Source organism: Diospyros lotus, chromosome 4 (genome assembly GCF_014633365.1).
Source record: "Diospyros lotus cultivar Yz01 chromosome 4, ASM1463336v1, whole genome shotgun sequence".
In the NCBI taxonomy this organism is placed as follows: Eukaryota; Viridiplantae; Streptophyta; class Magnoliopsida; order Ericales; family Ebenaceae; genus Diospyros; species Diospyros lotus.
Genome location: NC_068341.1, coordinates 35,830,947 through 35,844,509, shown reverse-complemented (window position 1 = coordinate 35,844,509; position 13,563 = coordinate 35,830,947). Strand labels below are relative to the sequence as shown.

General features: G+C 38.6%; 1 protein-coding gene across 8 annotated transcripts in view; it reads right to left on the bottom strand.

Annotated features, from left to right (window-relative positions):
* Positions 1–12,039, bottom strand: part of LOC127799481 (beta-1,3-galactosyltransferase GALT1-like) — a 38,676-nt gene extending 26,637 nt beyond the window's left edge. For 4 of the 8 annotated variants that reach the window (XR_008022639.1, XR_008022638.1, XM_052333545.1 and 1 more), the window contains exons 1-2: positions 8,589–8,742; positions 5,847–5,909 (exon numbers count right to left, since the gene is read on the bottom strand). The gene's annotated coding sequence lies outside the window, so the exon portion shown is untranslated. Of the gene's footprint in view, positions 1–5,846; positions 5,910–8,588 lie in introns of all 8 variants that reach the window. The other 4 variants (XR_008022634.1, XR_008022637.1, XR_008022635.1 and 1 more) reach the window with 3 other exon arrangements.
* Between the last annotated feature and the right edge of the window lie 1,524 nt (positions 12,040–13,563).

Here is a 13,563-nt window from a genome sequence, read left to right as displayed (position 1 = left end):
CTCTAGGGTTCCCTAGGGGTAAAATAGTAATTAGCCTATTTTACGTGTATTTTCCTCTAGTTGTATTTTTTCTAGTAGTTTGTTATTTTCTGCAGAGTAGCTATATAAAGCTATTGAAGATTGTTTTGGAGGATATGTTGTTGAATGATAAACAAAATTTCTGATTCCTCTCTCTATTCTCACTCAATCTCCCTCTGATTGTCATGTGCCTAGGGTTGGATCGGGAATCGGAAGGATCCGATAGAACTAAGACCAAAAACAAAAGGAATTGGAGGGAAAATTGGACAAAAATCGGGGAAGAAATCAGAGGGAGATCGAGTAAGAATAGAGAGAGAGGAATCAGAAATTTTGTTTATCAATTCAAAACATCCCCTTCATCCTCAGTTGTGGCTTATATATATAGCCTAACAACCCCCCACATGCACCCATGTGCAATACAAACGATAAGTCTAACTGCCTATAACTAAGGGTAATTATCAATAGCAGAAAAGAAGGAAAAATCACAATTATTGTGTAATGCATGTCAGCTAACTACTATTATTTTGACAATTATAGCATTTGGGATCCTTGGGGTTGTGACAATTCCCCCTTCCTAGAGAGAGTTTTGTCCTCAAGAACATACAGCGAGTGTACCGCTGATTCTTCATCTAATACCAACTCTCTCTATCTAGTTCAATCTTCTTGCTCTCTTTCCCCATCTATGCCTATTCCTCTTTGTCCTTGCGTTCTCATCAACTGGAACAAAACCACAAGTTAGCACCACAGCTCGTACAATGGCAATCAAGGCTGCATCTACCTCCAAGGTGTAATAGACCATTCCCCTTGGGTTTGCAATAGCTACCCAATCAAGATTGCTGGTATTCATGGTCTGAGGATCCAATATGGTGCCAAAACCTATCAAGATGTCCATGTCAAGTGCCTTTAATGAATTTAGCTGCTCCCTACCATAGGTGGCAGCTGAAACCTGCAACCCTATAGCCTTCAAATGATGATCATTATGAAACTCACACATCCGACCAGTTACCACATATGTTCCCCTCCTCTCATCATCGTCAATGTTGGTTGTTTTAAACCCAGAGGATTGACTAACTAGTTCCCTGGCCATCTATTCATCCTTCAATGCAATAGATAAGCATTCAGATTTGCCAATTGGAGGAAGAACCAACACAGCAGCAAGAGTTTTGTTTCCTTCAACAAAACCTTTGACTTCTTCAGCTATCTCCCTTAGCTTTTCTCTAGCTACACCCAGCTTCCAAAATTCCTCACAACTTTGAATCTGCTGCTGGTGGAGAGAACTATTATCAGGGTTATAACTTGTAGAATATTTCCCTTGTTTGAAAGAGAAATCAGCATCTCTCTTTTCAACGAGCGTGTCCTGCTCCCCTGAAACCCTTGCTTTAGTTACCTTTGTTACCACCAGCACTCAAAACGGGTGTGTGCCTTCTGCAATCTGGCTTGCACCTTCTGAAATGGCAACAACACCATCATATTGTTCAGTGCTCTGTCTTTTATGTTGGTGGTAAGATATCCTCCCACTAGTGTTGTCTTCACCTTCTCGTTGCCTATTTTAACCCAAGCCAAAGAATCCTCAGCTTTTCCTAAAATAACATCCCCCACATTAGTCGATTCTCATATATTGGGCTAGGCACTCGCGGTAATGCAAGGAACTTTGCTTCCTCTGTCAATAACCCTTCATTTTTTTCCTGCCAGTTCTCATTAGGCACATCCAAATGTATTTCCCCTAGCTGCGAAACAACCTTAACTACTTTTTCTGTCAGAATTTCCTAATCCCATGTCGGTAGTCTAGCAACATCTTCTTCTTTTTGTACACTGGAATATTTCAAAAACTCACTCCCAACACTTTTCTCCTCCAAGAGTACTACGTTATGATAATTCAATCCTAATGATTGATTGTCTGAATCAATCATCTTTTGGTTAGTATTTCTGGAATGGTCATCTGCAACATTCCTTCTTGGTTTGTCAAAGAATTTGGCGGAGAAGTTGTAGTGATACTTCTTAGTCACCATCCTTACAAACTCCTGCAACTACTCTCATAACGCACAACCTATTTCCATGCTCGATTCGTGTATCACTCTTCTTGTTTCCTTGTCCAATTAGCTAAACTCATTATCAAACTTCTTTTCTCGTGCCCAATTCTTCTGGCCAAACTGCTCATGGTTTCCATTGTATCCAACTGAAAATGCAGCATTCTTCTGTTGCCATTGAGACTCCGTTTGTTTCATGCGTGCACTGCTCCTCATGGCCGACTTCTCACAAACAGGACATCCCACTGAAAATGCAATATTCTTCTGTTGCAATTGAGACTCCAATGGTCTCATACATGCACTGCTCGTCATGGCAAAAATCTCATGGTCAAAACAAGCCACAAGCCAAGTCACCAGAGCTCTTTCCATCCTAAATCCCACACTTCCCTTCTATGATTACCTCACCACAATCACCTCAGAAATTGTCCCAATAATTGGCAAATTGCAGTCACCTCTGAAATTAGTGGCCGAGGGTCACTTGGTGGAACTTCCAATTCCATTGAATTCACCAATCTCTGGAATAATCAATTCATTGAAGTTGCCTTCAAATTCCGAATAGAGATCACAACCAATAATTGATCGAAATACACCCTAGAACCACCTGGACTGCTCGTTGTTAATTTTCAATCAACCTTGTTTCCTTCCGACTTAAAGCTAAAACGAGAAAAATCCACTACTCGGTCACTTCGGCAAGGTTCACCACACTTTCTCTGCTCTGTCACGCTTCCGCAACTCAATGGCTGAGGATCACCGACTCTAGACTACCTTCAAATTTGACGGATAGTTCTCTGAATTCCACCCTAGGAAAATCGAACTTGCACAAACAGAAGAAACCGAAGGCTAAGGACTACTCTGTAGTCGTTGGAAGCACGGTCGAACAACGCCTACACTGCCTTCACAATCTGGACCTTAATCACGCCGAAATTCACCTCTAGAATTACCGACCGTGAAGTGATCAAAACTTATGGATCAATGGCTGAGGTTCGTCACTAAGGAGCAACAGCCAAGATCGCCTAGGTTTGTTTGCCTTTATTACACATAGCGACTTGAATCCAACCACTAGGACAGTTGTAATTTACACAAGCCGCTGGAATTGAAGGCTCGTCATTGATTTCCGAATTCACCACGTTGGAGTTATAACGTCCTGAGAGTCGGATGGTCTCTCGTTGCAACTCCTGTGAATCGCCTTCGTTGGATCGACTCTGCTCTCACCACCCGTTGTGGATCGGTGGTCTACAATTTCCCTCCAATCGCGGAATTCACTGCAGCCGATCACTATGGATCAACAACCACCAGATCTAATCACGATCACTATAATCGATTTTGTTGCAGTCATTGGCTCACAGAATCACTATTTGATCACTTCACCGGAACCGCTTGGGTTATCTCCCAAGATTGCAACCTACCTTGCTGCTGCCAGTTTCCATACTCACCTTCAAGTTTCGTGAATCAATTGCAACGGACAGCTACCGTCAACATCCGTTGGAAATTAATCAACGAAGAAAATTGCCGAGGAACGATGGCTCTGATACCAATTTGTCGTGTACCTAGGGTTTAGTCTAGGGTTGGATCGAGAATCGAAAGGATCACTAAGACCAAGAACAGAAGGAATTGGAGGGAAAATTGGACAAAAATTGGGGAAGAAATTAGAGAGAAATCAGAGGGAGATCGAGTGAGAATAGAGAGAGAGAGGAATCAAAAATTCTGTTTATCATTCAAAACATCCCCTTCATCATGTACAGTACAAATGATAAGTCTAACTACCTATAGCTAAGGGTAATTATCAGTAGCAGAAAAGAAGGAAAAATTACAATTATTGTGTAATGCATGTGAATTAACTACTATTATGATGACAATTATAGCCTTGGGGATCCTTGGGGTTGTGACACTAATTTCTCTCTAATCTCTCCCCCCTTTGTTGTTTTGTCCTATCAAAACCATACATACATAAAATGAGCATGTTAGTATAATTATCAGGGGTTTGTAGACGTCTTTGAGAAAGTTGCTATGCATTTGCTTGCTGCAATTCAGTTAGGTTAACTCTTAACAACCACCTATACAGAAGTGGGGGGAAAAAAGGGAGACCTTTTGAGGAAAGGTTGGTGAATTTGGGTTGTTCTAATAATAAACTACAAAGGAGTTGGAAAAGAAAGGGCATGTCAAGAAGAGGCTTCTCAATTTGCACCATTCTTTCAATTACAATAGCAGGAGCGGATATCAGGAGTGTAAGCAAGCCCAACATCAAAGCTTTTCTAATAGACTGGAACCAGATGTGGTTCTATACCCAAGAGATGAAGATGGAGGAGATGTGGGGCAATAGGGTTGATCATTATCCTTGGGTGGAGATCAAGGGGAACAGAGCCAAAGAAAAGGTGATGGAGAAATTGAGGTTGAGGACTTTTCAGTATCTTGTTCATTTAAAATATAGGTGATGGCTTCAGATTGTTTTTCTTTCCTTATAATACATGTGTGGCTCAGTGGAGGAAACTCTGGGGAAGGAATTATCACAAAAAGCAGTTGGATACTGGCTTTAAAATGGGACGCAGGATGGTTCCTAGGTTGATACTCAAAACGCAGCCAGTTTCCATTTGAGAGACTGGGTTACTTGAGGTTGTCTAGGCTGAGGAGAAGGCTCTCCTTGTGTTGATGACTTAGGCTTGTGGCTTTGCCTCTTTCAGGAGATTCTTTCACTTGGTCCAGTAGTCAGTCTAAATAAATGGCTATATCTTTTATTTGGTGTTTTTTGATCAGAAAAACCATTTTTTGGGTGTAGTTCAGAGTACTTTGTCAAGGCCAGTTTCAGATCCTGTTCTCATCTTTCTTGAGTAAGTATCCTTGCAATATGAGAATACTAGGATTCAAGTAGAGGATTTTGGCAAGAAATAAGACTCTGGTGGAAAGGGCAGTAGATGGATAGTAGTCCCAGCTTCAAGATGCAAGCTGGACTCATTAAAATAAATCCTGTAAAAATGGAATGGGGCAGCGATAATATGGGAGCTAAGAAAGTTTTGGTTTCGGAAGAGATTCATTTTTCAAATAACAAGAAGGGTTTCATTTGCCTGTCCAAGGAGGAAAATAATAGCAAGCTGGATTTTGAAGGAGGCATTTAAATAGCTGGAAAAATGTATGAGATTAGATGGATGAAGTCTCAAATAGTGTGGTAGAAATACTTCTATCTTACAGAAAATGGCCACAGCTCACTAGAGTTTTAAGTTGGAGATTGCCTCAGGGGGGCCCATGTAGTGTGGGTTTAGCCATATCTTGAGGGATGAGGTGTTGATGCTCTTAGGTGATATGTTCAATGCTCTCTGAGGCCAGGGTGTTGGTGTAGCCTGTGTAGCCTAATGTGGTTTCTGATTCTCATGGTACTTTTCTTGTTGTGTGGTGGGTCCTGACACAGTACTTGTGAATAATTAGAATCTGGAATCAAGCCAGAGAAGAGTGTTGAGCCAACTTGTCACTATTGGGCAAATTTGGAATATAATCTATCATATCTTATTCCCAAAAACTCAAGAATACATGAAAGTACGTGAAAACTGTTGGAATAATCTAGTTTAGTCCAGTCTAAAGGCCAAAGAATTTGCCAGACCAGATGACAGGAACCAAGTGAACAAAAAATCAATAAATATCTTAGTTTAGTTGGGAGCATAAAGGCCAAAGCAGTTGCAATGCCAAATGGCAAGTACCAGGTACAGGAAATACTAACAAATAATCATCTACTATAACAAAGATATTAATATAAAATAAACTTCAAAAAAATTATTCACTAAAGTAGATAAAGTTGTAGGTTTTCAATGTTACCTTCTGCTCAAAGTACCTTAGGAGAGTTCTCAAAGAGCACTCCATCTTTTTCCAAGTATATCTCTGCATCAATAAAATGAGAGAGACTGGAGCATAAGTTTGCAAGAGCATGCCGAACTTCAGATTTATAGATCTTATTATCTCCATCTATCATTTAAAAGCTTAAAAAAAAAATCCCTTAATCCAAGTACAATCTATAAACAACAACAACAACATATCCAGCCTTTATCCCACTATGTGGGGTCGGCTACATGAATTCTAGACTTCCATGTATTTCTGTCTTTTGTCATATCCTCATTTAGATCCATATATTTCATATCAAATTTTAATGTCTCTCCCAAAGTCTTCTTGGGTCTACCTCTACCTCTTTTTGTGACTAATTGTTCCATTTCATCAACTCTCCTCACAAGAGCGTCTCTTAATCTCCTTACAATCTATCAAACATCAAATTTTTATCATGAAATAGTATTTAGCTAAGTAGTGACAGTACCAAAGCCAACCGAGAAAATAATACTCTTAAACAATACACTAAGTAAGAAGAAAAAATATTTTTAAGTGTCAGATCCAGAAATCTAACGGTGCTCTCACCAATTGTGGTGAGAATTTGGGAAAAAGTAAGGGGGAATTTAGGAGAAATGTAGGGAGAATTATAAGAACAGAGAATGAGGAAGAGAAAGATCGAGAGAGAGAGAGATAGAGAGAAGAGAAAGTTAGGCGGGGAAAAGAGATCTCAATTATGATATTCAATGATCTCAATTGGGTGTGATCAGTTTGTTTATATACTGATCCAGCAACCCATATGGCACCAAAGTCCGCCAAAATTCAAGAGAGTGCAACTGCCTTAAGCTATCCCCTGAGTACAAACAATCACTGCTATAACTACCCATGTACAACCACTCACTGTTATAACTACCCATACAAGGTACCACCCCTTATTAGCAGTAGGTACATGACATTAAGGAACATGCACTAGCCATCAGATATTGCCTAATCATTGTGAAAGCACCTACTAGTCATCAGCAAATTGCTATGCAGATCAACCTAGCCATCTTCCTGGATCCGAAATACAGCAACCAAATAAAACCATTTTAGCAATTTCTTCTCAAAACACAACCCCATCATCGTACTAAGTAGCAATAACATTTCCGCAAAAGATATAAGGTTCTACAAGGAATAGCATGAAACAATAGATAGAGGCATTCGTCAAGTACTCTCAAACACATGTTGCATGCTTGTCCAACATGTGCTCCCATTTTTTTCTATACAATCAAACAAACACTCATAGGCACTTGAGAAACATACATAACCATGGTGCAAACATGTGCGTCCATTCCAACAAACCATGTTATACATTTAATTTCAAATCTAAATTAGAAACTAGTTTTTGAATAAACCTAATATCAATTTGTATCTGTTAGTCTTTTCTCCTCCTTTATTAATTTTAATTTTATAAAGGAGAAGATTCCCAAAAACAATATTACAATTTCTATTCAATGTTTTAAATATCCAACATAATAAAATATAAACACACGGCAATGTGGATAAATGAAGTACTAGACATGTATTCTTTGTGTAAACAAAAAATACAAACTTGTTTATTAATGTGTCCCCATGCTTCATGCCCTAATTCTTTTGAAAAAGATTGAGTTGGTGTATCAGTTTTGTGTCATGTCATGCCCATGTCTCATATCATTAAACCCATCTTCCTGCTCATCATTCTTCAGAGATTCAAGTTATATACAGATATCAGTGACCCACCAGAGTGAATAGGGCTCATATATAGAGAAACAATCATTTATCTGAAAGTTCCTGTATCATCATTATCTCTCAGTTCTTATCATCTATTGTGAACACTTACTGCACACCACGTTTGATGATATTAGCATGTGTTCTAAATGGAAGTAATTCAACTAAGATAGTTACAACAGAGCCACTATACTAAAGGATTTAAATTAGGTGACGGAGGACAATGGTAGCAACCTCTAAAGACCTGTAAGAAGCATCTTACTAAGGCCCAAGCATTGATTTGGATCGCATTGGAAGAAGACTGTCCTCCTAAAAGGTTTGTTAGAGTTAGACATGGTTTTTAGAATTTATGCATTAGGATATTTTTGTCATTCTGCATAATGCTTCCTAAGGTCTTTTCTTAACTTTATTATTTTATAGTGTTTGGGTTTATTTTATAGTATTTTCCCTGTCCTATTATAAGTAATTTTAGTTTGTGTTTAGCTTCCTAATAGGAAAAAGATTTTCCTAATCCTAGTAGAAATAGCATTGCTAAAACTCTATAAATACCATTGTAATCTCTCTCTTTTCATTAGTGAACAGAACAATTACTCAAGTTTTCTCTAAGTATGTTGGGCTTTCTTTGAACTGTGATGCAATTATAACCCTACGTGTGATGCCTAGAAGATATTTCTCTCTTTTCTAATCTTTCAATTTCAGATTCTTAATGTCGTAACTCTACTTCCAGACCTATTTTCAGCCTCTAAATGTCTTCTTTTTCGGCCATAATTTACCTCTAAGTTGCCTACCAACCCATAAGATGCCTAAACCCCAACCTTTCAACAAATTTTCCTAACCTACTAACCCTAAATAAGACTCCAATCAATAGGTATTCTCATAATACCAGATCTGTCCTACATCATAGGGGCTCTGGATCAGCATATACCTAGAGAAGAAAAAGGCAATAAGGAATCTGCAAATGTACCAAGCATAAAAAACTCTAAAACGAAACCTAACCTGTATAGTTGTACAGAGGACAAATTCCAAATCTTCAAAGCAAGAAGGATATTTCTTCAACAATGAAACCAGTCCCTGTTCTGTTTGCATATGGCAAGATCAATCACTAGGCTCTTTTCCAAATGCTCAAGATATTTTCCTCATTTGAATATCATCTAATCCAACTTCTTTTCAAGAGCACCATATCATGTATTAGCCGAGCTTCATGCAACTTTTCTTCTTCAGATAACAAGCAAAGCAACAAGTTAAGATTATACTGGCAAGGTATAAAATCATGGGCAAGCATATCTTCACATATTCTCAAAGCAAGAGTACTTGAATGATTGGCACAAAGGCCACCCAGTAAATGTTCATAAGAAACCTTGGAAGGGAAAAGCCCTCTTTTTTGCATCTTAAGTGACAACAACAATGCATCAACCAGTCTTCCAGCCTCACAAAGGCCCGTTATCAAGGAGTCGTAGACAATTCTATCAGGAATAAAACCATTTGCATTCATGGTATTAAACAAACTGATAGCAAAATTAATTTCACCATTTTGGATATGCCCATTGATGAGAACAGTGAAAGTCACTTGGTTGGGATGTACACCCTTTCTTTGCATCAATTCAAGATAATAATATGCATCATGCATCTCGTTTATCCAACAAAGTCCAGAAATCATGCAATTATACAAGTACAAGTTTGGGACAAATTTAGTTCCTTCAATTTTATTCATCAACTTTAATGCAATCAATTTTATTTCCTCAAAAGATCTCAGAGAAATTCTGAGAATATGTTTCCCTGGCACCAAACTTTTCCGATGCAGCAAATGGAACAACAGTTCCCTCCCCTGTTCACCATTTTTATGTGCAAGATGCCAGCTTGAATTGGTGCATCTAATAGTTCTGCAAACACCACTGAATAATGTGATATAAGTGAGCAGATCATGCTCAATCTGGCAATTCTCCATCAAATCAACCAATGACAAAGCAAATTCTACTTCTCCCTTCCTCAAAAATTGTTTGATAAGAGATGTATAAAGCACATTATTTGGCTCAAGACCATCTTTCAACATCCTATCAAGGTACAGACAACCCTTTGTAATCATGTTCTTCTTGATTAACCCACTTATAAGTGCAGTGTAAGCATGAGAACTTGGCTGGATGCCACATTCTACCATATTATCAAATAGTTGGCGGGCTCGAATAGCTCTTCCATTCTTGGAGTAGGCATTGATCATGGTTACATAAATTATCTCGTCGGGGTCAGTACCAGCCTCGAGCATGTGCTTAAACATATATTCAGCTTGAAATATTTTCTTTTGCCTTCCTAAACAACCTATAATACAGTCATAAATAGCAACACTAGGCTTCAGTCCTCTATCATCCATCTGGTGAAGAACATCAACAGCCGCTATCCCATCACCACGCTTACAATGTTCACTGACCATTATTAGGTAAGTGGCCAAATTAGGAACCAACCCCCGGTCTTGCATGAGATTGTATACTGACTTTGCATCCTCAAAAAGACCCTCCTGGCACAAACACTTGATCAAGGAGTTGTAATTAGAAAGCAAGGGCTGGCATCCAAGACTGAGCATTTTATCCATGCAAAGAAAAGCAACTTCACTCTTCCTTGCAACACATAAAGCAAGTATGTAGATACTGAAAGCCACAACAGCTAAATTAGTATTGCTTTTCACAATTTCCCCCAACAGATTATCAATTTCTAGCTCCAGATCTCTATTAGGATCAGAAATAGCAAATTCGGGAAAGGAAGATATATCAAGGCCACACCCAACCTTGGCAACTGCCTGCAATAGCATTAGTGCAAGATTAAGCTCATGCCCCTTTTGGTACATCTTCATAAGGGTTAAAAACATGACATGGTCAGGAACAACCCCACCATCCAGCATCTTATAGTATAAGTCACCAACTTCCATGAACTTATTCTCTTTAACAAGAGCAGCAATTAAGGTAGTGTAACAATGCACTGATAGAGCTGCACTGCTATGACTCATGTTATCTAAAAGCATCAGAGCACAATCAGCTCTCTTCTCCTTACAGTACTTTCTAATCATAGCGTGATAAGTTACTGCATCAGGTTGTATTCCTGATTCTACCATCAGGTTCTGTATAACCCAACCTTTGTCTGGCAAACCCAAATTGAAAAAACCGTGTATCAATGTGTTGTAAGTATAAATATCAGGCTCACATCCTGTCTTCCTCATTTTCATAAATATCCTCATAGCCATTTTCATTTTCTTGCCCCTGCAGTATCCATTAATAAGACTAGTGTACATAAGTTTATCCAAAAATATCCCCTGGGACCCCATTTCTGTACTCAACAACTCAGCTTCTTCAACCCGCCCTCTCTTACAAAAACCATAAAATAACAATTTGTACAGATAAATAGAACACGGAACCCCTCTGTCATTCATTATACCAAACACGTCGAGGGCTTCGTCTAAATACCCTCTTAGGCACAACTTATCAACCAGCACACAGCAGCACCGAGCATCCAGCACAATTCCAGTATCATTGATGCTTATAAAGCATTCGAACGCCTCCAGGACTCTAGCTTGGGCACAGAGCTCCTGTATGAGTACACTGCAAGCCCCAGTATAAGATTCGGATTCCATTGAAATCAGCCTATGAAAAAGGCTCTTTGCTTCCTCCAATTCACCTAACTTGCTATAACAGTTTACCATAGAATTCAATATCAATGAATCGGGCATAATACCTCTGCTAACAATGGTGTCCTTGTACAGGGCCTTGGCCATCTGAAATTCACCAAAATTCACAAGTTTCCGAACGAGGGCAGCATAGCCGCAGGGCTGGATTTCCATACCCCGAACAGTAGCGAAATCGATTGCGGAGATTGCTTCTGGCAGCGACGAAGACTGAAGTATAACCCGCTGAACAACGCGGTGCGCACAGGACAGAAAGCCGCCGCGAATGAGCCGGTCCAATAGGGAAAAGCACATAGATTTGTGGTCAGGAGTGGCGGTAGAAAACGCCGAAGGATCGGGAGGTTCTACAGGTAAAGGACAAGCACTGAATCGCCTCCTTCTACCAGTGGTGAAGACGGAGGATGACAAGGAGGAGGAAGAGAGGAAGCAATGGGAATTCAGCCTCTTGCCGCTCATATTGCAGCAGTATGCCAGAGAAATAAAACTTGGGTCTAATTCTCAGGAACCCAGAAAATATCAGAATGAGGGCCCGAGAGTAAAATAAGAGTATGCATACATACATACATACATACATACATAGAAAGGCAAGACTAGGAGACAAAACCAATGTATGGATGCTGAAAACTGGAGGCGCCATGGGCGACAAAGAGGGGACGCTCAATCACCATGGTTTCTCAGTTGTAAAGCCCAGAGAGACACAGAAGGGGAAGTTCTAAAGTGGGCGAAGCTGCCCCTGTGCTGCTTGCTTGTCAGGGCGGGCGGCAGTGGAAGGAAGGGAAACGCCGCCCCTCAAGTTCAATGCAATATCGCGGTAGTGGTAGGGTTTAAATAACATTATTGATTTTTAAATTTTATATATTTTATAATAATTTATTTATTTTTATTAAATATTTTATAAAAAAAATTATAACACCACAAATACATTAAATAAAAACAATTAAAGTAATGGTTCTTAATGGTCATAGTCAATCACTGCAAAATTATTGAATTTTCTTTTTAGTTGTTTTTCTTTTAATTTTTCAAAATTTCCCATTAAGATCAAAGATATTAGAGTTGGAAAATAGGTAGATCGGCCTGACCTGACTTGCCTCCCACTTGGTCTACCCCTTTCATGGGTTAAGCCTAATTTGGCCCGAAAGAGAGACAAGTCGAGCCAAGCAATAGAAAATGAGGGCCCAACACGGCTCTATAACCTTTAATAAATGGGCTAAGATGGGTCGAGCCAAGCTATTTTAGTGGGCTACCCCCATTTTGGTAGGCCACCCCTATTTTCGATAGGTCGAGCCAAGCCGGGCCACGAGCTACAAAGCACTGGCCCCGCACGCCCCCGTTTGCTATAGCATTGAGTCAGTTCGAGCCGTTTGCTATAGCACCAGGCCGAGCTAGGCTAAAAGACGGGCCAGCCCATGAGCCCTAGCCCATTTGCCAACTCTAGAAGACATCAATAGTGAAAAATTATAAAATGAGTTTTAAAACAGCAACTATTAGATTTATATTGATATAATATATGATTTTTTTTAAATGATCAAAAAAATATATGTTGTTTTTATATAGTGACAAGTAAATAATATTAAATAGTCAATAAATTTATAAATTATCTTAACTAATTTGAAAACATTATTTTTTTAGTTAAAATATTGTGTATTTGTGTTTGATATTTTTCTACTTGTTATTATCTATTTGTCAACAAATCACACATTAAACTCTATTCTGAAAATAATAAAATTGAAAGATAATTTTCAAATCTTGTAAAACCCAATTCACCCATTATTTTTCTAGATAACAAACACATTGTCTATCATTTCTAGAGGACTGGACTAGTTCATCGCAATGTTTATATTTTGAACTACTTGGACATGTTTCATGAAATAAATTCATAATTAAATATAAAAACTTATTTTTTTATTGTTTCTTATGTAACACATCTTAGTGTCTAAGAATAATATAGTTAAGGATGTAACCATTAAGTCAAAATAATAGTATTCGTAATATAAATATATATTGATTTCTTAATCTAAAATGTTCATAACACAATTGACTTACAAACCAAAATTCATAGAGCCTCCATATCTCTAGATAAGATTTGTTTTCATATAAAATAACATGTCTTCTACATAAAAATTAATTTTTAAATATAATAATTATTGTTATTAGAAATATAACAATTAAAATTTATAGTGCAGGAAAGTTAAGCTAAGGTAGAGCCAGGTGCATAACTCAAGGTGACCACCAAGTTGAGAAAAAGGAAAATGTTATTGTCTTGGGGATAACTCACACAATTGTCCAAGAGAGAGCTTAACAAGC